General features: G+C 38.5%; 1 long non-coding RNA gene across 3 annotated transcripts; it reads left to right on the forward strand.

Moving 5' to 3' along the window:
• The first annotated feature begins 1,647 nt into the window (after nt 1-1,647).
• On the forward strand, nt 1,648-7,217 carry LOC137472979 (uncharacterized). Of its 3 annotated transcripts, XR_010998539.1 has the most exons (5): nt 1,648-1,754; nt 2,083-2,309; nt 3,544-3,699; nt 3,793-3,823; nt 4,609-7,217. It is a non-coding gene; the product is annotated as an uncharacterized lncRNA (long non-coding RNA). The 3 variants fall into 3 exon arrangements; XR_010998538.1 differs by having other exon boundaries at nt 3,793-7,217; XR_010998540.1 differs by lacking the exon at nt 3,793-3,823.
• Nucleotides 7,218-23,649: the final 16,432 nt, after the last annotated feature.

A 23,649-nucleotide genomic window follows, 5' to 3' on the forward strand; every position in this document is an offset into this window, starting at 1 on the left:
ATGCTGGCAAGCCTGTGACTTAACATTGATTACACAGAATTCATGAGCAAGTGAGCTGTGTTCACTTGCTCATCTTGTCGTCTTGTGGATAAAACCTTTTCAAATATTCTCCTTCCTTCCAGACTGCAGTTCTGTATGCTTGGTCTGTACAAAATGTTCTTGGAAGGGAAGCATAGGTAAAAAACCTTTTCAGATACTTCCAAGAGATTGAGAATTATTCCTTATCCTGCTCTCCCTGTCTCTATGTACTCAGCTGGGTATGAAGTCCTCATTTTTCATCGCATTCTACAGACCCTTCTGGAACCTAATGCTAAGCAGATGCTGTTTCTCCTGTAAGCAGATGCTGTTTCTCTTGAGATGATAATTAAAATTAATTGTTCATAAATTAGGCAGCAAGTAAAATTTGCTGTCAGTACTTACCTGAAGCACAAGGGCTTTTTTATTTTAACCAGAACAAAACTGCGTTTTGGAGTGGGCATTGTTAGCTGCATTCCAGTGCATTGCAAAATTATGGCTATTGTCCAAACAAGTCTGTTTTGGGCCAGGATTTGTCCCCTGTTTTGGGCTGTTTGTTTTCCAGAAACTACTTACAATGTTTTTGCCTATTTTGAGCACAGATGTACTCCCAAACTTTCTCTGGCTATATGGGTTATTTGTTACTGGTTTCTTTAACTTGAATGGAGAAACACAAAAATTCAGTGTAGAAGATACTGGAATATGTGTATAAATTGAAATCAGACTTTATTAAAGACACACATATTGTGAAAAGGAAAGGTAAATCGTTCTTGTGCTGCATAGCTGGCAATCAGAAAAGGAAGGTGGAGCTGCTTATCCTTTTTTCTTCAGCTTTTGACAGCTGGGCAGAAAAGCTGAGTCATATTAACTGAATGTTGGCAGGTAAAATAGATTGGAAGCCCATTCCATGAAGTATGTAAAGTGAAATTAATCTTCACAGAAACTGTATCTTGGTTTTCAACAACACTTTGACATAATGGTGAAGAATTTAGACAGCTTTAAGCTACATGTGTCCAGTTGTTTATGCAAATCCTTTATTGCAAAAGTGTTTTCTCATGTGTGTGGCTGATCAATATTGAAGATGTTTTTTTTGTTTCCAAGTATTTAATCCAAGAAAAAATCTGTAATTTTGTTGGTTAAGTGATACTTTTGTTGGTTAAGTTATGGAGATTTCAAAGAGAACTTTATGTATTCAAGGGTGGGATGATGTCATCTGCTTTGCACTTCAGTTCTGTAGCCTGGGAACTTGGGTGTCGCCATGGGGAGCTGTGTGTCAGTCCTGCTGTAGTCTCTGTTACTGCTGTGTGTGTCTGCAAACTCTTACACTGTGTTTGCTAAGTCACTCGGGACCTGATCCGAAAGAATTTTAAATCAAAGAAAATCAGTTTTCTTACATGGGTTTGGGGAAGGTCTGAAAGGTCCATGCTTGCTCCCAGTGGAGGAATAGATTGTCTTTTAGTCTGAAAATGGGCACATTCTACTTTTGGATTAATAAACAGGCACTAAATCTAAGGTAGAAGAGGACTGATTAATGGCAGTGCACAGAAAGAAATGCTGTCACTATCAAACGTCACCACTGAAGATGAATGCAGATAATAATTTCTGATGTGAAGAGCATCACCAGGGGAAATGTAAGGAGCCAGAGGGACTGGGATGATGTCTACTGCTTATTTTTCTGTTCAACTATGCCTTGACATGCCCAAGCCAGATTTGGATCTAGGTTTTGGAGAGGCTTGCAGGTGAGTCTCCCAGCTGTCTGTTTCTTTCAGAAAGGTGAGTAGCAGGCTGTGCCTGAGAAAGAAATAAAGAAACAAATAAATAATTACAGAGAAACCCTCATAAGATTTGGTTCTTTGGAATAGTCTTTGGCCACATGAGGGCAATACTGTTCTATAATAAATGTGGCAAGCTTTGTTCCCTGAAAGTCTGGTTTGTCAGCAGGTACCTGAGGGGGAGTGGGATTGATCATAGTTAACAATCATCAAAGCTGTATTGATCAGGAAGTGGATTTATGCCTTTAGCTATGTGCACAGGAGCTGGGCAGTTGGTTCTCCCAGTCCTTTCCAGAAGAGCAAACTGCAGCACAGAGTCTGAGAGCTGTGATGACATCTAAGGAACTACTGCTTCTCCATCCGTGGTTCAGATTGGTACTGGTTTGTGCTGTCCCCCTTTCCCTCATCTCAGCTGGAGGTCAGAGCCAGGAGGTGGCACAAGCAATGGAGCAGTGACTGTGGCAGCCCCCATGGCTGGTGGAGGGCTCTTTCTCCCCTGTCTCTCAGATGTTTCAAACTGAAGTAAGGAGAATTTTAACTCATAATGGTGAGAATCTCAGGGTGTGTGACTCTCACCAATACAGTAGTATTCAACTGGGAAAGGTGGATTTTATTTTCATTTTTTCCTTCAGAAAGCTTTTGTGATTTCCCCAGAGGCTGAGGGCATGTTCTTCTGTACTGGAATCCAGGCACAGGAGCAGGAGTCCTAACTTATTAGGCTATTGATTTATGCCTTTGCTCTTTGTTGATTCATGCCCTTGCTCTTAGCTGGTCAGATAAATCTCATTAGTTAGAAAATTCTCCAGAGAAGCAAGTGTTGTGGGTTTTAATTCCCCAAAGGAGATGATTGAGTTGAATGTGCATTTTGTGGCTCTTAGAAGAATAGGAGATAACACTGTTTGGTCTTATGAGAGAAAATGAAACCTCCACTGTGTTCTTTATGAAGATTAATCTGCTAGGAGTGCTTTGAGACCAGTGGATTGAAGTTTTAAAGGAAAGGGAATACTTGGTTTGCAAAGACTAAGAGTTTAGTTTGAGAATGGTGTTTGGCAGAGTCAGAATGTGAGTACATTTGAGTACTTAATACATCACCTAACATACTTCACGTACTTAAACATGAACATGAAAGTAATTTGTGCAGTCTGGCTATCTCTTTATTTTAGAATCAGCTGTACTCCTCAGACTAATAGAGAAGAACAGGCAGCTTCCTAAGGCCAGCTCTGTCATCAGTGTTACTAGTATGACAGGAATAGTCTTCAAGAAAAATTAAAGTAATATAAAAAGTTAAAAAGGCATATTTATGAAGGATAGATTGCTAGCTTCCAAGCTAACCTTTTAGGTCATCTGGAAATGAAAATGTTTCAGAGAATGAATGCTACTGAGCTGCTGCCCTTTCAGCTTCTATTTCTGAATAAAGACTCAAAGAGGTCCCCTTCTGAAAGACAATTCTTCCAAGTGATGTTTTTCAGTTTGTAGTTTGCACACTGCTTCTGATGGATCTGTGAATGCTGAAACTCTTGTCTATAGCTTTTCTTTAGAAGTTGCTGAACTTCCCCTGAATGTATCTAAAGGAAGAAAGAGCATTTATGTCAGGTTTGTCTTAAATGTCAATTTATTTATTTTATGCTTTACATTTTAAAGTGTGGTTTAAGTATCATAACCAAGAACAAAATGTTTTCTTTTGCAGGAATAATTTTTAAGGCTTTTATTTTTAAATTTGTCTGAGGTGAACTGAAACAAATCTGACAGTTTCAAGGTGATTGACTTGGCAAGGAGGCCAGGGACCCAAGGAAAATGGCAAGTCCTTTGCAGGGCTTGTGGCCCAAACTGGCAATTAGCATCTTCTAAACTACTGAGTAATTTTGGGAGCTGGTATCCTCAAGTGCTCTGAAAAAGAGAGGAATTCCTTCAGGTGAGTGACAGCCAATGTCTTTTTGGCAAAGGGTAGGCAATGATGATACAAACCACAATGTGATGTAGTTTTTCCAGCTAAGTTTTTTTCTAGGGGAATGTACATTTTGCAATTAGACACTTAGGTAAGACTCCTTTTATTTCATTTTACCTATCACTTAATTTGTATGTACACTGAAGATAAAACAAGTGGAGCCAGTCACCCAAGTCTGTTGTGCACTTTTGAATGTAATCCCTTTCTCACTTCAGGCCATAGTCACTTGTTCTGCTCAAACCACTACATTAAAAATCCCATTATTGACTTTACTGTCTTAAGTATTGAAGAAGACTTGGAGTAGTGCTTTTTTCAGTCTTTGTGTTTTCAAACACTTAAGACGTGTGAAAATGGTCATGTCAAAGATGATTCTGATATTGCTTCCACCTGAAATTTTTTTCCTGCTCTCTACCATATATATATTGTATTCCTAGGTAGATTTGCACATATTTTCTGTCACTTCAGGAGAGGTCATGAACAGTCAAATGTCAGCTGAATATCAGAGAAATGGCTCGTATAATGAAATCTATTAAGGTGTCCAATAACCCTGTGCAGAAGAGAAAATAATCTTGCTTTGTGACCTTTAGGACAAATTAAACAAAACAATAAAACACACAGAAAGCAATGCCCTTCCTGGGGTTGAAGCAGATGGCCAAGTGTCTGTAGTTTTTTGCTTTATTGTTGTTTATATTTTTATTTTGCTTTTTAAATAATTTAAAGTGATGGTTACTTCAAGTGCTTATTTTTGTCATATCTCTGAATGTTAGTAGGCAAACCCAACTTTTTAATTCTTTTGATCCTTTGTTTTTATTATGATCAACCTCTTTTTATGACTAATCATGGAGATATTTGCTGTTTCTTTATTCACTGATTTAGAGGCTAGAGGAAATCATTAGGATTGTCTCAACTGACCTCTTGTACAAGCCAACCAGATACTGAACTCCATAATTCCAGCATAGATTCTTATTAAGATAAGAAACACAGCTTTAAAAATTACATTACATTTGGTTTCAAGACTTCCAGTGACAAAAACTCACTATATTAACTAGTAAGTCTTTGAAATCCCTATTACCTTTTCTTATGAATTGCATCTTCTGTCTGTCCTGGATGTAATTAGTGTCAGTTGGCTGCTATGGCATCTGGATACATCTGTTTTTTTGCTCATGAGAGAATACGTGAGAAGAAATACAAAGAATAACTTGTCTTGTTCCTCCTGGATCCCGATGCCTTTGGCAGTCCAGCTGAACTATCCACAGATATTTTTGGTTTAAACTCAGAAAACTATCCACATCGGGGTTTTAAAGGTGTTTGATTTGAAGGTAGGTGGGACAGGAGAATTAGCATTCCCAAAGGCTAACTTTATCCAAAAGTCCAAATGTTCCTCTGCCAGCCACAGAAAAGAATGTTAGAATATTTGAAGTTAGGCTTCTGATTATCCAGGGCCCAGGAGGTTGCTCTATAAATATTCCATAGTGTCCACAATATACTCTTCTAAGAGGTTTAATTTTGTTACTTTTTTCTTTACAAGTCTTTTGGCTACGTGTGGGGGACTGTTCAAAGGAAGTGTACTTCCAAAAAGAGTGGATTAACTTTCACTGAACAACCTGTCAATAAAGAAAAAATTACTAACACCTGAAATAAAGGGAGTTTTCTTACCTCTGCCTGATGAATTCCTAGCTGGAGAGTGGTAGGGTGCCTCTTCATGCTTTTAGATGAGGGAATAGTTCTATTGAAATAGGTCAAGGACATTCAAAGTCTCTAATAATCAGTTACATAAATTTGAATCACCTCTGACCTCAGTCTGCAGGGATACTCTACCATTTGTTTAGGCTATTGTGCTTAGTGAATAGTTTTATATATTTTTCAGAGTTTTATTGTTATTTTTGGTTTTGTTTTATGTTTTCATCTCATTTGGTGATGAACAAGCACACTGTGTGGGATTGTTTCTGAGCTCTAGAAATATGGTAGTGCTTTGTCACTTTTCGCTTACACAAGGCCACAGTGACATTCAAGCTGGAGAGAATTATTATTCCTAAACACTGGGGCACATGAATCGCAGATATTTACAAATTCAGTGAGCCAGCTGTTAAACACAACCCATCAACTTGAGAGACCAGAGAGGTTTTCAGCAACGTGGCCAGCACGTGCTGGAGTGGCATGATTTTTTTCTGTGAGCTTTCCCAGAACTGCTGACATATTCCAGTAAAAGCCTCTCATGACTTCTGTGCAGTCTTATGAAACCTCATGTAGCTATAAGTTCCTGAGCAGAGCTGTTTTGGCTATTTAATGGCTTGCTACTGATTCAGTTCTTTTGGATCATGCACAGAGCTATACTGGCTGACAACTGCTGTCACCACAGGTAAACAAAAAGAATCCCTGTAATCCGAATTAGAGGAAGGAAAATTATGCTGATGGTAAAATCTTTGGCTGTTTTACAGATTTTCAGGGATGTAATGAGAATCTTAAAATAATAGATATTTCAGAGTTGGAGTTAAGGAGAAATAGAATTGACTACTTAAAAGATGCATGTTCTGTTCCCAGCCCTGGCAGTGATCTGCTCATTACCTTTGGAAAGGCTTTTTCATCATTTTTCTCTTGCATAGCGCTGTCAGTTAAAAGGGTGAGCCTTTTGGGATTGGGGCCCTCTCAATGTTCTGCTGCTTGATCTCACCCACTCTTTTTCTTTTGTGGCATCTATGTTCTTCTAGTAAACAGATGCTAACAGGAAGCTCCAAGGCTGTAGAGACACACAAGCCTGTACTCTTTTGCAATTGATTTTTTTTCAGGTACTATTATCATCACAAGACAGAGCCAATGGATCCAAAGCTGTGTTGAAGGCTGATCCTTGGTGACATACTGCAATAAGGGATGCTTATTTCTATTTGTTAGTTAGCTATTCTAGGGAAAAAAAACAAAACAAAGCTGCTTAAGTTTTTAAACCTATTATGTGGTATTCCAAAAGGTCAAGTTGCTGTTCTTTTAGAATACAATTTAATTGAAAATGGACAGTAGCCTGGATCTTCTTGAGGCGTAATGAAGTAGACTATTGATATGCACCATGTGTTCCTGATTAAAATCAGAAGGCTAGGAATGTTCAGCCAATTATGCAATTTGTGAGACATTGCCCAATTAGTTCAGGACCATGCAGAAGCAGGTACACAGAAAGATACTTTGTGTGTTCCCTGTAAGCAAAAAATCCCGAACTACAAAGGGCTGGATTATGTACAGGCTAATAAATGCAATTAATTGTTTGAACTCTCTTGTTGCACTTTAGTTATTTTCTAGAAAGATTTTTCTACAGTAGAAATTTACAGAATAGCATAATAATTTACAGTTAAACATAACAGTAAGGAAACACAGATATTAATGCAAAGAAGGAACCAAGGATACAGTTTAACAACTGGAAAAATCCTCTTATTTTTTATAGTGAATGTAGCAGTTTCTGCCTGCTTCATTTTACAAATCTACCTAAGAGCAGGTGTTGGTGTTGTGAAATTCTCTAGTTAAAAGAATGGCATTTAAAGAAGTACACGTGTGGTTTTCATGATTAATGAAATTTTGTGTCATCTTAAGAAGGAAAATATTCACTGTGGAAGATCTTTAAACCACAGACAAATAACTCTGTGTATTTCAAATTTCAGCTTTGTCTTTATGGTTTATTAGTTTGTACAGACCCCTGTAAAGTACAAAGATACATTTGGTGATGTAATATTTTGCAAGAATGTGCCTAAGCATGCATCTCTCCAGAATACAGAAAAATCTCTCAGTGTATTTAAAACATCAGAATTTTTTTTTTATAAATGTTTTTTTATTATAGAAAAATGGAATGTTTAATTATGTCTAGCCTTGGAGTCACACATGGGATGTTCAGAAGATTTGTGCAATTTGTTAGAGCAGCAGTTGTTTCTTAACTGAAAGAAATATTGACACTGGCAAGTAAAGACAGGATAGCAAGCAATTCAGTCTCCCCCACGGAAAAGAAACACCACATTGCAGAGGCTTTAGCTGAAAATTAAAGCTTTGTGTAGTTTGCTTAGCTGGTGATAAAATGTGCTTCAGAGCTCCAGAGTGTCTGAAAACCAGGTTGATTTAATCATAGACTCAGGGGCTTTATTCCCATGAGCAGGAGAATTAAAGTTCAGCTACTTTGTTGTGGGCTAATCGTTAATCCCAGGGTGGCTGGTACCGAGAGATGGGACTCAGGGTCATGAAGGGTGCTTGGCAGCCTGTTCTTTGCATTGGTGCTGAACAAGGAAGTAACAGGAACAAAAAAAAAAACCCAACCATGAATTCTTCAGGGAGTTTATCAGGTCAGAATTTAGGAGTTTGTTTCTTTGGCCAACCAATATGTTTTAGTGGAAACTGATTCTTCTAAGGAGTGCAGTGGCACAGTGGGATCTGACAAACACCTGTGGGATATTTGTATTGCTACTAGGGACAGCAAACATAGGCACATTTGTCCTGTCTCTAAAGAAATGTTAAGCTCTTCTGAAGAATTTTTACGTGAACTGTGTGTTAAAGACACCTTCACATTCTGTATAAGTTGGGTGGATACTCTAACAGTCAGATCAGTGAGGTAACAGAGGTTGCATCCTTGTGTGACTGGGCTTAGCTTTACTAAAAAGCTACCTGATAACCCCAGTCTCTGGTTTGGGTAGTCACTTCTGCTACTTTGAAGGCTGTTTGGATGCTTAGAAGGTACTCAGGTATTAACTTGGCTCATTATTTTTGGTATTTTCTGGGCTGTAAAAGCTGATACCGATCCTTCCTGTCCATCCTTTTCACTTACAAAATCAAGATATACATTAAACTGTTTCTTTAACTAGTTCCTCTCTATTCAGATATCAGAATATGCTTTACAAAACCCTTTTTCTTAGCTTTTTTAAAATGAAAAATAATTTTACATAATTTAATAATTATTAAAAATAGTTTAAAAATAACAAAAAATAAACCCCACTGCATCATATAATTTACAGTAGCTATGAGGTCCTTATACAAACACTGGAAGTCAGCAGTGCAAATATCAGTTTAGATAACAGCAAATTTAAGCTTTCTCCTACCCTCCCTGCCATATTTTGTTTCCAGGGCTATGTGGGAAGAAAAGAAGAGCCCCAGGCAGGTCTCTAACTTCCAGTGTTTAGGAGAAAGCAGCATGCAAAGCACATAAACACACAGAATATGCATAGGCACAGCAGTGAATGTGTTGATATATGACACACATTTCTCAGTCTGCTGTTACTGTTTCCCTGGAAGGCACTAAAATATTGAAATGCCTTCTTCCAAGTATGGATCAAATCATAATTTCCTAAATGTTTCACACAGCCAAGTGCTTCACAAGTCTATGCATTTCATCAGGAACAAGCACCAGCACTCACCTCTTTGTGGCCATTTTGCATGACTGATACACTGATTTTGTAGCTCTGGTGTTTTAACATATTGATCGTATCTTTTGCAAAATGATGTTTCTCCAGGACTGGAGTTTTAGGTCCTTTGGTAGCAAGTCTTATATAAAGCTTTTCCCATAGCTGGAGATTTTATGAGGTCTTACTGTCTTGCAGATTTTCTATGTGAGGTCTTCAACACTCTTTCTCTTTTTGGCCATCTTTTTTTTTTTTTTTTGTGATGACAGTAAGAGCATAATCATCTTTGAAATGTCAACTCTTCTTTCTTCTTGGACAGAAAAATGACCAATAAAGCAACAGTTCACTAGGAAAGGCAGATGATATTATCTGTTTTATTTCCAAAGAAAAGAAGTCAAAAAATAGGTATGAACTGTGACTATGAATGCTGAAGTTACCATTTCCTTTTACAAAACCAGATCATAACACTAATCACTGAGTGCGTATAAGGCTCTGTTACTGCTTCAGAGCAAAAATTTATTAAATTATATCAATAAAAATTAATAGAATATTGAAGACTTATTTTACTCTCACAAGTACCTGCCAAGTACATATCTTTGCTAGTTTCTGACTGTCAGGTTTTTTAATATTGTTTGCAGCTCAGAAAATTTTGCAAATTGTACTCGGTGAATTTAAATTTGTATTTTGCATGAAATTTGTATTTTGCTTGTTTCCTCAAAGTCCCACTGTTTTTCACATCTGATGTATTCATATATTCTCTTTAAATTTTGTGTCACCAGGAAGCTTAATTGACGTAAATTTCTTTTGGTTGATGTAATTATTAAAAACATTAGCTAGCATCAGCTCCAAGACTGATTCTTTAAAAACCCCAAAGAGTAGAATCCTGCCATCCCTGTCAACACTCCAATTCCTTACTTATCACAGAAAATTTGCCTCAATTTCTGAATCTCACTTTTAAGGCAGTATTACAGGCTTTGCACCATATTCAGTGCTTTACTGAAAGATTAGATCTATTTTCTATCCTATTGAGAAATTCCTGGGTCTTAGCTCTCACCCCCACATCATCTTTAGTCTTTAAAAGACACCTGCCACTTGCCAAGTGCTTTATGTTTTACTTTGATTGTAGTAATAAGCTGAAAAAGTGCACCTGTGATTATTTACTAAACCTAAGATGTAATTCAAAGGAGAAACTGCAACTTTCTCTTCTAGAAACTCTAAGTTAAATCTACCAGATAATGATGTATTTAGGGCTGTGATAACAGATGCATAGTGTCTATGAGTCACACATATTTTTTTTATGTCAGATCCAAAATTATAGCTCTCTTTTGATAATTTGTACTCCAGAGTCTTGCCTCCAGAGGAAAAAGGTGAAGGAACAGCATCTGAGAATTAAATACCATGTGGAGAACATGACAATTCGCCTTTCCTGTGTTGGAATTAGAGTTTAATTACAATCAAAGAACCCTTCAACCTAAATTGCAATTGCAGATTTTACAGCCACATCTGATGGTTCATGTCTTGCAAGTAGTTTCGTGGAATGATTTGCATGAGTTTCTACTCAGTTTGCTAATAATCCTTCTCTAAGAAAGAGTTCCAGCAGAGATGATGGGCAATGCTTTTGAAATCTCCAGGTCTTCCCTAGTTCTGAATTTGTTTCTCCTTCAGTTTTCAGATATGATATTGTCCCACAGCTGTGCACCCCTGATAGCAAAAGTCTCCTTTTTACTTCAGCCCTGACTAAAAAAATCTGAAGCTGTAGTTCTAATGAATTGTCATAGCAAATGGTGCAGTTTATCTGGTCAAGCAGGTCCCCAGATGTGCATGTTCAGTCTTTAAGAAACCTGCATTATTCATCTTTAGACAAAATGATAATGTGCTGTACCAATAAAGAGTTTACACTGATAGCAGCCTCCACCTATATCATCAATATCTTATAGTTTAATTTTTTGTGATGGGAGACTTGGTTAGGATACGTTATTTACTTTTAGCTACTTGGCCAACTGGAAGTGTTTCAGCTGTGGATTTGGGGTCTTAACATAAACTGGGTACAGAAGGAAATTACTTTTCTTTGAGAAAAGCCAAACTTCTTTCTGGATAGTAACAGGACGGGAGAGAAAGTATGAGCAGGCTCAGGTAGAATCAACAGTAAAAACAAGAATAGTGAGCACGGCAGGTTGGTTTCATGTAGATAAAACCAAATTTTTCAGCCTAAAAGACAAAGGAAATTCTAATTTTTGATTTATATGCATTATATATTATATAATGAATTGTAACTGATTTTGCCCAGCTAATTTGAGAATCCTTCTTTCTGAAGTTAGAAGGGAGAAATCCAGGCCTGAATGTTTCATTGTTTCCATTGTGCTCTTGGTTTTGTCTGCTTGTTGGCTTGCATAACAACACCAATAGAGAGCCATCCTTGTTACATGAAGGGCATTGTATTCCTGTTAAACTCATTTACACCAGTAATAGTGAAACTTAAACCAAGCCTAACCTTTGTCTTTTCCCCATCTTCAAAGCTGGCCTAATCCTCAATTATTTTCATAAGGCTTGATGAGTAATAACTAATGAGCATTTATGTAGCACTTCTGGATCTTCACAAAGAAAGCCTAAAAGAAAGTTAGCCCCTAAGCTGCATTTAAATTTCCTCTGTAGTTTAAAATCTCAAAGCTTTTTTATAAATATTATCAGTTGAGTGCTCAGAACATGGGAGAATATAGCCTTTTTTCTGAAGGCTATTTCAAGGGAGAGCTCATGTACCCAGCATCTTATTCTCTCCAAGCAGGGAAGATACTGAGATGCCCTAAATCCTAACTGTACTTCCCATCCCACAGTGCTTGTTCCACATGCTTTCATAGCAGGTGTGTTTAGTTGTCCCCCTCATCAATTTTAAATTCAAAATGAATACATTTGCTTAGCTGCTTCTTTCAACAAACATCTCCAAAGAGATTAGTATCACCAAGATCACCCTAAATGACTCCCAGCTGATGAGCACAAACATAATATGATTTGAAAGCTTCAATTTTAAGATTGCTTTAATACCTCCAAGCTGATCACAGCCTTTCACAACTGCTTGTATAGCAGTTATACATGTAAGTGCTGTCCTATTTCTTCTCCCACCTGTTTGTGAGAATGCCTCTGTACAGCAATCTTTTTTTATACAAAAGTATCCTGTTTCAACACTCTTATTTCAAAGTGCCTGCTGCCAGAGGAGATGCATCAGTGTGAATAGTTAGATTGTTATGGAAATGCTGGAATAAAAAGTTTAACTGAAAGCCATCAAACAATTCTGCTTATTGAGAATTAATTTTTTTATCTCTTTGCAGACTATGTGTTCTCTTCAATTTAGATCAGAATGGGCTGTTTAGTGAATGGCATGACATCAGAGTGGCCAGCACACCAAAGTGGTTATTCTCTGTGTGCCACAGAATTTGGGGATTTTTAAGATTTGAATGGTGGTAGCAGCAGCAGTTGTGAGAGAAGAACGGTTTCTTAATCAAGCACAGTATATTCAACCAAAAGCTCCCTTCTCTCTTAATCATGTAACTTGCCTGAATTTATTCGGGAGGGGCAGAAAACATACTGATATAATGAAAATGTATAGGGAGGCTTTCTTCAAGAAGAAAGAAATGCCAAAAAGACATCTTTGAGAATGAGATATTGATGAGAATTTTACCGTGTTGAAAATGAGATGTGTAAATATATTGCTTTTCCTTTGATGCTTCAAAAATACAGTTTTCAACCTCTTGACTGGAACATACCTGAAATCATTCTGCTTCTTGTCAGACCTCTGTCAGATGCTCTTTAAAAAGACTATTTGGCAGATGTATGAAACAACACATATAAAAGGCTTTAAAGGTTTTGGGATAGTGTCTGATAGCTGTGTGAGCTACTGACCAAATGGGCAATTGCAAGCACCTTGGGGCAGATTTTTCTCTCTGCTGTTGTATCACCTCTCTCTTTCTATGTCTGAAACAAGACTCCTGAGGAAAGACTTGGGGGTGTGTGTCAATATTTCCTGTTCTTACAAAGAAGTTTCAACAGCATGGCTGAATCCACTCCCATAATGGGTTTCAGAGAAAAAATGTGTGGCAAAAATAGATTGCTGACACTTTATATGCATCGGGAGGCATTGAGTTTACAAAACTATTAGGCATGCCCATTAATCTGTTATGAGCAATTGCCTTTCTGGTAATTCATCCGTTCTACCATTTATTGTATTCTGTCCCAGCCAAATTGCCAGCATTTCATAACAGTGTGCCAAAATTCATCTGAGGCAGTAGTTTACAACTGATAGGAAAGGGGCCTATTAAATTCAGAAGAGCTTTGGAAACCAACCTATGCAAGTCTAAGTACATCACAATTTCAGAGAGGTAACAAGCATCACAATTTTTTTATTGCTATTTAACCAGTCAATAAATGAGGTCTCTGGAATATTTGAACTTTTCATAAGGCTTTAGGCTGTACTGTCTTGTACAGATAACCAGCTTTACTGAAGATCAATGTAAAACCAAATGTACTCATGATTTGTGCTAAAGACTTTGACCTCTGGAGAATATTTAAAGATATCAAAAGAGAAAACTCAGACTGTTGGCACATTAGATCACTATAGCTCTTCTGCATCGAGTTCAAGGATTTTTTTATGGTTGAAATGTTAAATGTAATTTTCAGTAATATGCTTTAATGCATGTGTATTGTTTTATGGGTGCTTTTAGCCAATTTAAAAGCAACCATAGTCCATTAATAATGGTGCAAATATGATAGTTTAAAATAACGTAATTTATTTCTTCTAATTTGGTATCAAAAAGACCAAAATTGTTGTTATGTGTAAGGGAAAAGTCAAATGAGTGAGGTTCAAACTCAACAACAGACATTTCATGAGATAATACTGTCTAGTAATATAATTGTCAATTCTGACAAGCTGGGTTAAAAACCTAGAAAATCTCTGTTCAATACAAAATTCTTCACCCTTGTCAATAGTTATTAGCATAACTATGTTTGCTCTTTTTTCCAGGCTTTTGAGACTCACTTTTGTTTGCTGGTGTTTCCATCTTGAGGCTTAGTCAATAAGTTCTCAGTGAGCATTTCTATACTGTTAATGTATTTAATTATCAAATATTTGCTATTTCCTTATTCTGAAAGGATGTCTTACAACAGTACATCTTTCCTCTGGGATGAATGCATAGATTTTGGATTCTAGTGGATTACACAATGCTTTTAGAGGAGTTATAATTTAGAGCAGTTAAAAAGCTCATACTGTTTTGGCACATGTTCCTATATTAAGAGCATGCATATATTTTGACTCTCATATCCTCAATCTTCTTAGTTATTTTGCCTGTGTAAAAAGCAAAGAAAAATGCCTGTGTAAGTGGCAAACCCATTTATTACCATGAGACATCTGTACTTCTGGCCATGTGTGCTGGGTTCTGGCACTAGGGGAAGGTGAAGGATTTTTTCCTGTAATGTGACTCCATCCTCTCCACGCGCTGCAGTTCCACAGCACAGGATTCGTCCCTTCCCATTAATTTTGCCTTGCAGAAGGCAGCAGGAGTGCAAGGGACTCCTGCTCTAAAGGTCACAGACCTGTGACAGAGCTGCTCGGCTCATCCCACACCTCTGCCCCACACCCCTGACTGACCCAGGGCTCCCCACCCCAGCAGGGAAATAATGCTGCCAGACTGGAGCCTGGAGGTTTGGATGCAATTGCATTTAGGCTAGATGTGAGGATCTTTGCTGCATTTTCAGTGAGAATGTGTTTATTTTTTACTAAAACAAATGAGGACAGCTAGTCAACAGAGAATTTATGAAGTATCTGGTGGAGTGATCACTGACAATTGTAAGAGAATGCAGTTTTTCTAAAGCGCCTTTTCTCAGTCATGACTGAAACCAGAGAATGTTGTCAGCCTGCCTTATGCAGAAATTAGAAGTTGATTTCCCAGAGGTCCTTTCTGGTCTTTCAGAGGAGGAATACCTTTTTCTTGTCATTAAATAAAAGCCATTTCTGCATCACTAATGAACTAATTGTTTATAATTGTTAATTGCTTTGGCTTAGTGTCTGATAAAATTCTGCCACTTCCAAACTTAATACTTTCCATTTGTAATGTTTTGTAACAATGTTCAACAACATCATCCAGGATTATTTTTTATTTCTTTTTTTCTCCATCCTGAAAACATCCTTATGTGTTGGTGACTTCATTAACCATAATTTAGATGTTTTTAATTACTTTGATAAAGACAACATTAATTTGCAGGTAGTGCCAAAGTTTTAAAATCAGACAGCTGAATGGCATTGAAGGAAATGCTTTGCAGAAATCTCAACATATTATGTCAACACAATTAAATTTATGAGAGAGATTAAAATCTTGTAAGGGACTCTGCCTTCTGCTGGATTCACAACTTCCAGCTTTAGTGAAGGAAAAAAAAATCAAGATAGCTTTTCACTTCAATTGTTGAAGTCAACTGAAGGATTAACCTGTCTTTCCAAAAAGGCAGACATTCTTCTGCATAACTATATCTATGGCATGTTCATTTTCTTAGGAGCTTAGACATTTTTTATGCTGCTTCAGTAACTGACAGATGAACTGGAAGACAGGTTTCATTTCACATACTTTAATTGTATCATAACTCTTGGACCATCCAGCTTGCTTGCTGAAGCAGTGGAACATTGCAGACTTTCATTAATACCTGTCAGAAGTTTTAATTTACCAAAAAAAAGTACTGATTCAGAAACAGCCTGCTGGATACTCCCTGTTTTAGAACATGTGCTTGTCCAAAATCTTCTCAAAGCTGATGGAAGTGGGTTTGTTTCAGAGGTAATAAATTTTCTGCATCTGTGAGCAATTTCTGCTTTGATAAAGTGAGACAGCACAATACATAACGATTGTGCTCAGACAATGTTCTAGAGTAGCACTTTGGCTTTTGCAAATTGTCAGAGCTTGATTGACTTCAGTGGCATTCTTCCAGTCTGCCAGTCTGAATATTTGACTGCTTCTGACTCCACTTTTTTTTTCTCCCTTTCTCATCTGAACTTTTCATCTCAAAGACCTACCTCACCCCTGAAACTGCAGGTATCCAAATGCAGGTGTTACACATCCCAACTGTTTGCTTCCTTGCACTGAATGCCAATCTCTGAGAGGAGCCCCATGCATCTTGTGGTATCCTGTGCATAATGCAGAGATACTCTGCTGTGTTTTGTTTATGGCAATGTCTAAAATTAACAGCTGTTTTTTTACTCATCATTGTCACATAAATATACAGATATCCAGGTAGAGTGTCTGCATTTTCTGGGATGTTCAAAACAGAAATAACTGTATTTTCCTGTTTTTGTACTGACAAGTGATTGTGAGGTTTTCAGTCCTTGTTTATTTAGCATTCAGCATGACCTGTGTGTTTTCCATTTGGCATCACTTATGTCATACAAAAACAGAGATACCATTTCTGTCTGCCTCCCCACACCACAGAAGCTACTGATCAATAAAAAAGAAGGCTACCTTCTCTTCTTAAGGGACTTTAAGCTCTAGAGTTCAAGCAGAATGAGAAAAGCAACAAAAACACTGCTACAAAACAGAGTCACCACAATCCCCTTCTGACTCAGAAGAAAGGTGTATAAAACACTTTGTTTCTTAGCCCCAAACACCACATAAGCCAAAAGATGAAATATTCCTATGTTTCCATCTCACAGGTAAAATGAGTTGTCTATTTGAACATTATTAGTGAAAAAATGGTTAATTCCTGTGTAGCTGAAGGTAAAATCTGGTTTAGGTAGCCATCAAAGCAAGAGAGAAGTCCAGCATGTCAAGACTCTTAGTACCTACCTGTTATTTGTACCTAGTAAGAGCTGAAGAAGTTCAGCCCTTCTGAAAACCAGATCATGTTCACAGGTGGCCTAAAACCCTTCTCTTAAGCATGGAAATTTGAATGCTTCTGTCATATTTCCTCACTGGCAAGATGATGAGTTCAGACAAACCTGCTCACTTAACCCCATTCCATCCATTGCCCTAAGCTGAGATGAAAAATACAGCTGCAGTATCTCCTGGCAGATACTTGAGCTTTCTTTAAAGAATCCTCAGTAGTGTCAAGCCCAGTTTTCTTGAAAGTCTTTTCAGATTTTTAATTATCCTGGATGATTAAACTTTTTCTCCTTTGCAGCAATTTGTGCTTATTACTCTCTCTCCTATCCTCAGCGGACATCAACAATAGTTTACTGCCTTAAATCTTTTTCCAATCTTTGACAAGCTGGAAGACCATTAAGTTTTCTCACTCTTGTCTTCTCTATGCACAATCAGCACAGTCCTTTCATGTTTTCTTGCTTCATACCTTATATCCAACACTCCTCTCTGGCATTTTTAATGGCATGTTTGCCCATATGGTAGAAGTCGGCAAACAAATGAAGTGCATGGAATTACTAGGGGAAATCTTGCCTTTTGATGTTCTCAGTATATCAAAACCCACAGCCAAAGCAAACTTTGTCCTTGATGCATTTCCACCAGATTGCTACTGGGGATCCTTTTCCATTTTACCTGTTTCCATGAACATGACAAAGTCTGCAGAGATAGTAGGTGATTCATGGTAGCAAAAGTCACACCTGTCTAGGGGACAGGTGGAAGGAACAGATCTGAATGATCAGTCAGCAGAATGTCAGATAGGATTCAGGGTGGATGCATTGATGAATGTAGGAAAAAGTTGCGTGAACTTCCCCTAATGGGCCCCAAATTGGTGTCACCTCTTGGTGGGAAGGTTGGGGTTTGGTTCGGGTTCATGGTCAGGTTTGGGGAAAGCAAACAAGAATCAAAGAAGTGAAACAGCTTCTGTGCAAGGAAGAGTTGTGTAACTGGTGAATGTTCTGCCTGGAAGAGACCCTTGGGGTGAGAGCCACAAAATAACAGCAGCCTTGGAGAAAAAGATAAGGACTTTATGTAAATAAAGAAGTATTGAATGGAAAGAATGGGAAACACAGTTCAGACAGGAGGAAGCAGTACCTTGCATGTTTGATTGTAGACTTGTGAATACTCTTGGCCAGGACATTGTGGCTGCTGGATTCAAGGGAGTTTATCATGGACTCAGACAATGGACTGGACAATTTAATGGAAAAGGGCTTAGAGTAACTAAATATGCAGAAAAGAGCTTGCAGCCCAGGAATCTCCCAAAGAGGACAATGCTAGATGGCAGAAAATCAGGATAAAGAATTTTTGTACTGAAATTTGGTGCTACTGTTTTTGTGGAGAAGATTAGATGACATGGATCTTTGATGTCACCCAATGCCACCTTGATTCCTAAAGTCAGACCAGTACACTGAATTTTTGCTAGGTGCAACCAATATTTCTTCTCCTAAGGAGATAAAAATGAAATTCTGGGCTTGTTGTTAAAGACAACAACTTCCTCGCTGACATAAGCAAGATGGGTACTTCATTCCAGGAACTTCATCTACAATAGATTGTCCTGGAAGTAAGCACTGGAACTGAAAAACCTTCCATGATGTTGGTATTTCTGAGAAAATAGTGCAAAATTCAAGGTGCAGCGCAATATTAATTATCCCAAATGCACAGAACAAATGTTTTGAATGGCAGCTGTCAGAGACAAAATTAACCAGAGACATACTTTGATTTATCATATTTAAAATTTGAGATGTTATGCTTTCTCACACGAACTAAAAACCATTATTTTAGAAACAACAGTTTTCTGAAAATAATATTACTGTCGCTATAACAAGATAAAATAGTCTCATTCCTGTCTTGAATTAGAGCAATTGAGAGACTCACAAGATGCTAGTCAAAAGTGGAAATGTTAGGGCAGAAAATGGCATTTAATTCTAGAAAATATTTTGTAGAGTTGGCACTGCTGCCCTGTTATTGGCTTTGTTGTAGGAGATAGATAAGTTATGTCTATTTCATGATAGATAAGGAGAAACTTAATTGGAAGTTTAAGTTTTTTCTGATCTAAAAGTGTTTTCTCTGTGCCTGAGGTGTGACAGCCTCATTCTTAGTTCTGATTGTGGCAGTGATCACTGCAGTTTTGCCTCTGATCCCCTGCAGGTGTAACCAAATTTTTCCCTCTAAGGAAGATGCAAAATTTTTCTACAAGCCTGTGGCACAAACACTGCCTCTCCTCTCCTGTGTGTACAGTGCTGGGGACCAGATACTTTGTGAAGTGTCACAAATGGTGTAAAATACAAAGAAGTGCTGGATCACTTAACAGCAATTTTGATGCTTTATAAAATCTCTAAGGCTTTATGGAATCGTAATGAGGTTGCATCAGTTCCCAGAAGGGGCTTGGACACCAAAAGAAAATATGTGTTTTAGTGCCCAGAATAGGATTTCAATTTTCCAGTTAATCCTCTCTCTACAAGAACCATAAAACCATGATTTATATAGTTAGGTATCTAAAGTGAAAACATGTACAGAGATATGTGAAGTAAGCTGCTGTTCTTGTTTATTGCTTGTTCTATAACAGTGCTTAGTAATCCAGTTCAGGGCAGAGCCTGATGTATGAGAAACACTGCATACACAACTATCAGGGAAGTTGCCTATTTGAAAAACAGTGTATTCCAAAAGTTATTTCAAAGTAAATTTTTAAAATCTAGATACTTAGCTGGCCTTTAAAAGTTAGATGGGAACATCACTTAAAATAAGTTTCATTTATTTCCAGCTGAACAGTTTTGAAAGGAATGGAAATACTGCAAAAAAGGAAAAGCCATCTTTAAATAGTTTAGCAATTTTTTTCTTATAAGGCTTCTGAATTCTACTTCCCAGACAGCTTACATTTGGCATGGCTTTCAGCTCCTCACAGAGGTTCTCATTCCAGATTTCAGTTTTTGACAAGGTGACCAAGTGCAATGTTAGCTTGGATGAACATCACTCGGATGTGAATGACTCCACGTGAAAGTGCACAAACCTGAATGCTATTATGTAATCTTTTCAACCCAAACCACTCTTTCTGTTGATGTCAGAGAGAAGTGAATCAGAGTTGAATGTGGCACACTGATGTATATTTTCAATAAAGGTGTGCTTTGTTTATGAGCTTGAAGAAATGATGTGATGCATGCTTCTGTGGCTGCTAAGAAGTCAAGAAGATGCCCCTTTCCTGTGATGTGTTTTAAGCACAGAGGTGACACGGATTGACATTCCCGGGGCTTTTCTTCCAGGTACTTCTGAACAATGGGTTCATGTGCTTGACATGATTATATCACACCCTTGTCAAGCATGATTATATCACATCCTTGTCGAGCAAGGATTTTGCTGTAGTGGTGTGTCAGCAGTTTATGGAGGAGCAAGGGCCCATCAGCCTCAGTTAGGAAATAAGTTAGAGCCAGCTTTAGTGGGAATGGGACAGAAAAGAGCTCTGCAGCCACAGTCACACCAGTGAACAGGGACTGGGTATGTTACACTGCACAGAGTGGAGGAATAATGGTGAAAGGAGCAGCTGCTGTCTCCTTAGAGAGTCCCTCAATAATGATCTTCAGAAATCACTTGCACTTATCTGCATGGTGGTTGGGTGCTGGAACAGCTCCCCAGGGCAGTGGTCACAGCACCAAGCCTGTCTGAGTTCAGGAAACCTTTGGATAGTGCTCTCAGGCAATGGTGTGATTCTTGGGGTGTCCTGAGCAGGGTCCAACTCAGGATATTCCATGATGTTATGATTCCAACTCACCTTATCCCTTCACAATAAATTGATTTATAACAGCTGACTGTGAAAGGACCCGGAAGTTCAGACTCCTCATTTTATCCAGAAGGCTAAACCCTTAATTAGCATGAGCAGTGCTCCAATTGTAGGTAGCTCTTCAATCCTGCAGAGAAAAGAATAGCAAGATCCAGGCTGAAACCAGAGGAATACAAGCAAGAAATAAAATCTATTTTTTATTTGTTTATTCATTTATATTTTTAATCTTTGTTTATTTTAAGCAGTGAACAAACTGGGTCCTAGAACAATTTATCTAAGTAAAAGTATTTTCTTTAGCCTTAAAATTGTTGGCTTTGATACTTAGGTCAGGTAGCTAAACAGATTAAGTCACCATTGTCTTCTTGGATTTAATTCTAGGTGTATTCTGTACTATAAAATATATTATAGCAAAATTTAAAGTCTGTCACAATGTCCTATTAGTTCTTAATTCTTCTTATTTAGTTTTGCCAGCACATTCTCCTGCCTCAGCTATTTGTTTTTTGATATTAATTTTGAAATGTACATACAGCTGCCAAGTAGATGTACTGGTAAGCATGCTCTGGGGTATGGATAAATAAGATAGAAGCCATAGAGCACAGTTCTTTGAGTAAATATATACTTGAGAGGGTGAAGTGGCTTTAATTAGAAAACTGTGCTCAAAGGGCATTTGGAGAGATAATACTAGGTATATCATCAGGGTATAACATCCAGGTATATTATGCTGTAGATATATTCTAATATTTAATCTGAAGGCTCTGAAATGAGCTCCTTTCAGACCAGTGATGCTGGAAAAGATTGACTGATGGTCTGTCAATTTCTAAATTCTCCTTTTTAAAATTCTTTTGCAATAAATGTTTTCTACCCGACACTCAGCAGTATTAGATTTTTACCCAATTGAAATGCACACTGAAGTGTCCCTTTATCTAATAAGTAAATTTGCTAATCTTGTAGGAAAATCATATTTGAATGCAATATATTTTCTGTTTCACAGCTGTGAAGAAGTGCATATTCTTTACTCTGCTGTAGCATAGCAGTGTCTCATAGCCTGCCACCCCCAGAAAGAAGTACTGAGACTCACAAGATTCCTACTTCTCCAAAGTCATTTATCCAGACTGACACATAAGCTTTAAAAGAAATGTTAGAGCTGGGATGGTTAAAAATGTGTGAGCTTCATATAATTCCCTTTTCATAAGAGACACAAAGCTCTTTGTTTTGCAGATCTGTGTCTGTGCCAGTGATGTACTGCGGATCTCGTGCTGCTGTTCCTTCCTACCTTCAGTCCTACGTTCAGAGAAGCTGTCTAATGTGGGAATAGCAATCTGCAGGTGGGATCTCTAATGTGTATTAAGGTGAGGATAAGCAATTGGAGACATGCTGAGGGTATAAAGTCATGGCTGCTGAGCTTAGGCCACATTTGTACTCAGCCTCAGGCAGCTAACAGAAAATAATAACGATGACACATATTTTTTCCAGTGCTTCTTGAGTGCAAAGCATTTCACAAAGGTGGTTAGAAAAGCTGCATCAGGAACTGCAGGCAGTCTTTGCCTCAGTGACTTGTCCACCCAGGAAACTACTAATGGTGCAGTTCTGCTCTGTGAGCTACTTCTGTCCTTTGAGGTCACTCCCTGCAGGAAAGTGGCTGCATTTCATTTGGAACAAAGCTTTAGGTGGGAGAAGAGTAAGGTATGAAAGATGAGAGAACTGGAATAGTTAATGATTCATGTAGATTTCTAAGGGTAGCCTTGGCTGAGCAGAACCACTTATGTAATGTTTTGAGCAGGTGCCAGATGTAGGTACCACGGTGAAGTTATGCAGGTGATGGGAGAGGTGCTATCCTACTGTGGAAAGTGGAGGCAAGATTGGGCTATTTCTGAGGGAGGTGCTTGTCCCTGAGCACAGTAAACGTTAGCTGTTTGTTGTTACCAGTGCCTGGGTACTTGGGAAATTCAGGTATAGTTGGAGTGGAGGTCGGATAGAATTTACCAGATCTTGCTGAGAAAAGGCTGTATCAGCTTTAGGAAAGCCTCCCCTTCTGTCTGGACAAGTCAGGACATCTAATTAGTAATTTTGTTTTGATCTAGTGACCTTTGATTGTCCTGACAAGTAATTGCAGGCATGGAGTTAGCATCCCACTTGAGATCACTTCAGCCCAAAGACAGGCAAGCAACTGCTAATGAATTATGCACAGGCAGATGCAATGTGCACCTCCAAACCAGTGACCTTCCCTTCCCTTCCCTTCCCTTCCCTTCCCTTCCCTTCCCTTCCCTTCCCTTCCCTTCCCTTCCCTTCCCTTCCCTTCCCTTCCCTTCCCTTCCCTTCCCTTCCCTTCCCTTCCCTTCCCTTCCCTTCCCTTCCCTTCCCTTCCCTTCCCTTCCCTTCCCTTCCCTTCCCTTCCCTTCCCTTCCCTTCCCTTCCCTTCCCTTCCCTTCCCTTCCCTTCCCTTCCCTTCCCTTCCCTTCCCTTCCCTTCCCTTCCCTTCCCTTCCCTTCCCTTCCCTTCCCTTCCCTTCCCTTCCCTTCCCTTCCCTTCCCTTCCCTTCCCTTCCCTTCCCTTCCCTTCCCTTCCCTTCCCTTCCCTTCCCTTCCCTTCCCTTCCCTTCCCTTCCCTTCCCTTCCCTTCCCTTCCCTTCCCTTCCCTTCCCTTCCCTTCCCTTCCCTTCCCTTCCCTTCCCTTCCCTTCCCTTCCCTTCCCCCTCAGATGTCACGAATTTCAACTCCTAACACTGCAGGTACTTAAAATAGTCACACTGCATGCTGTGGGACCTTTTCATCAGGAGAAAGCTTTCACCAAAGTGAAAGAGAAAACATTTCAGAAGCTAAATTTTTCCTACTTGGCTTTTTATTAAAATAATTTTTCTGCTTTTATTTTGTAGATGGTACTCCCCACTGCTTTTCTCCTAGATAAA

Source organism: Anomalospiza imberbis, chromosome 4, assembly GCF_031753505.1.
Source record: "Anomalospiza imberbis isolate Cuckoo-Finch-1a 21T00152 chromosome 4, ASM3175350v1, whole genome shotgun sequence".
Classification (NCBI taxonomy): Eukaryota; Metazoa; Chordata; class Aves; order Passeriformes; family Viduidae; genus Anomalospiza; species Anomalospiza imberbis.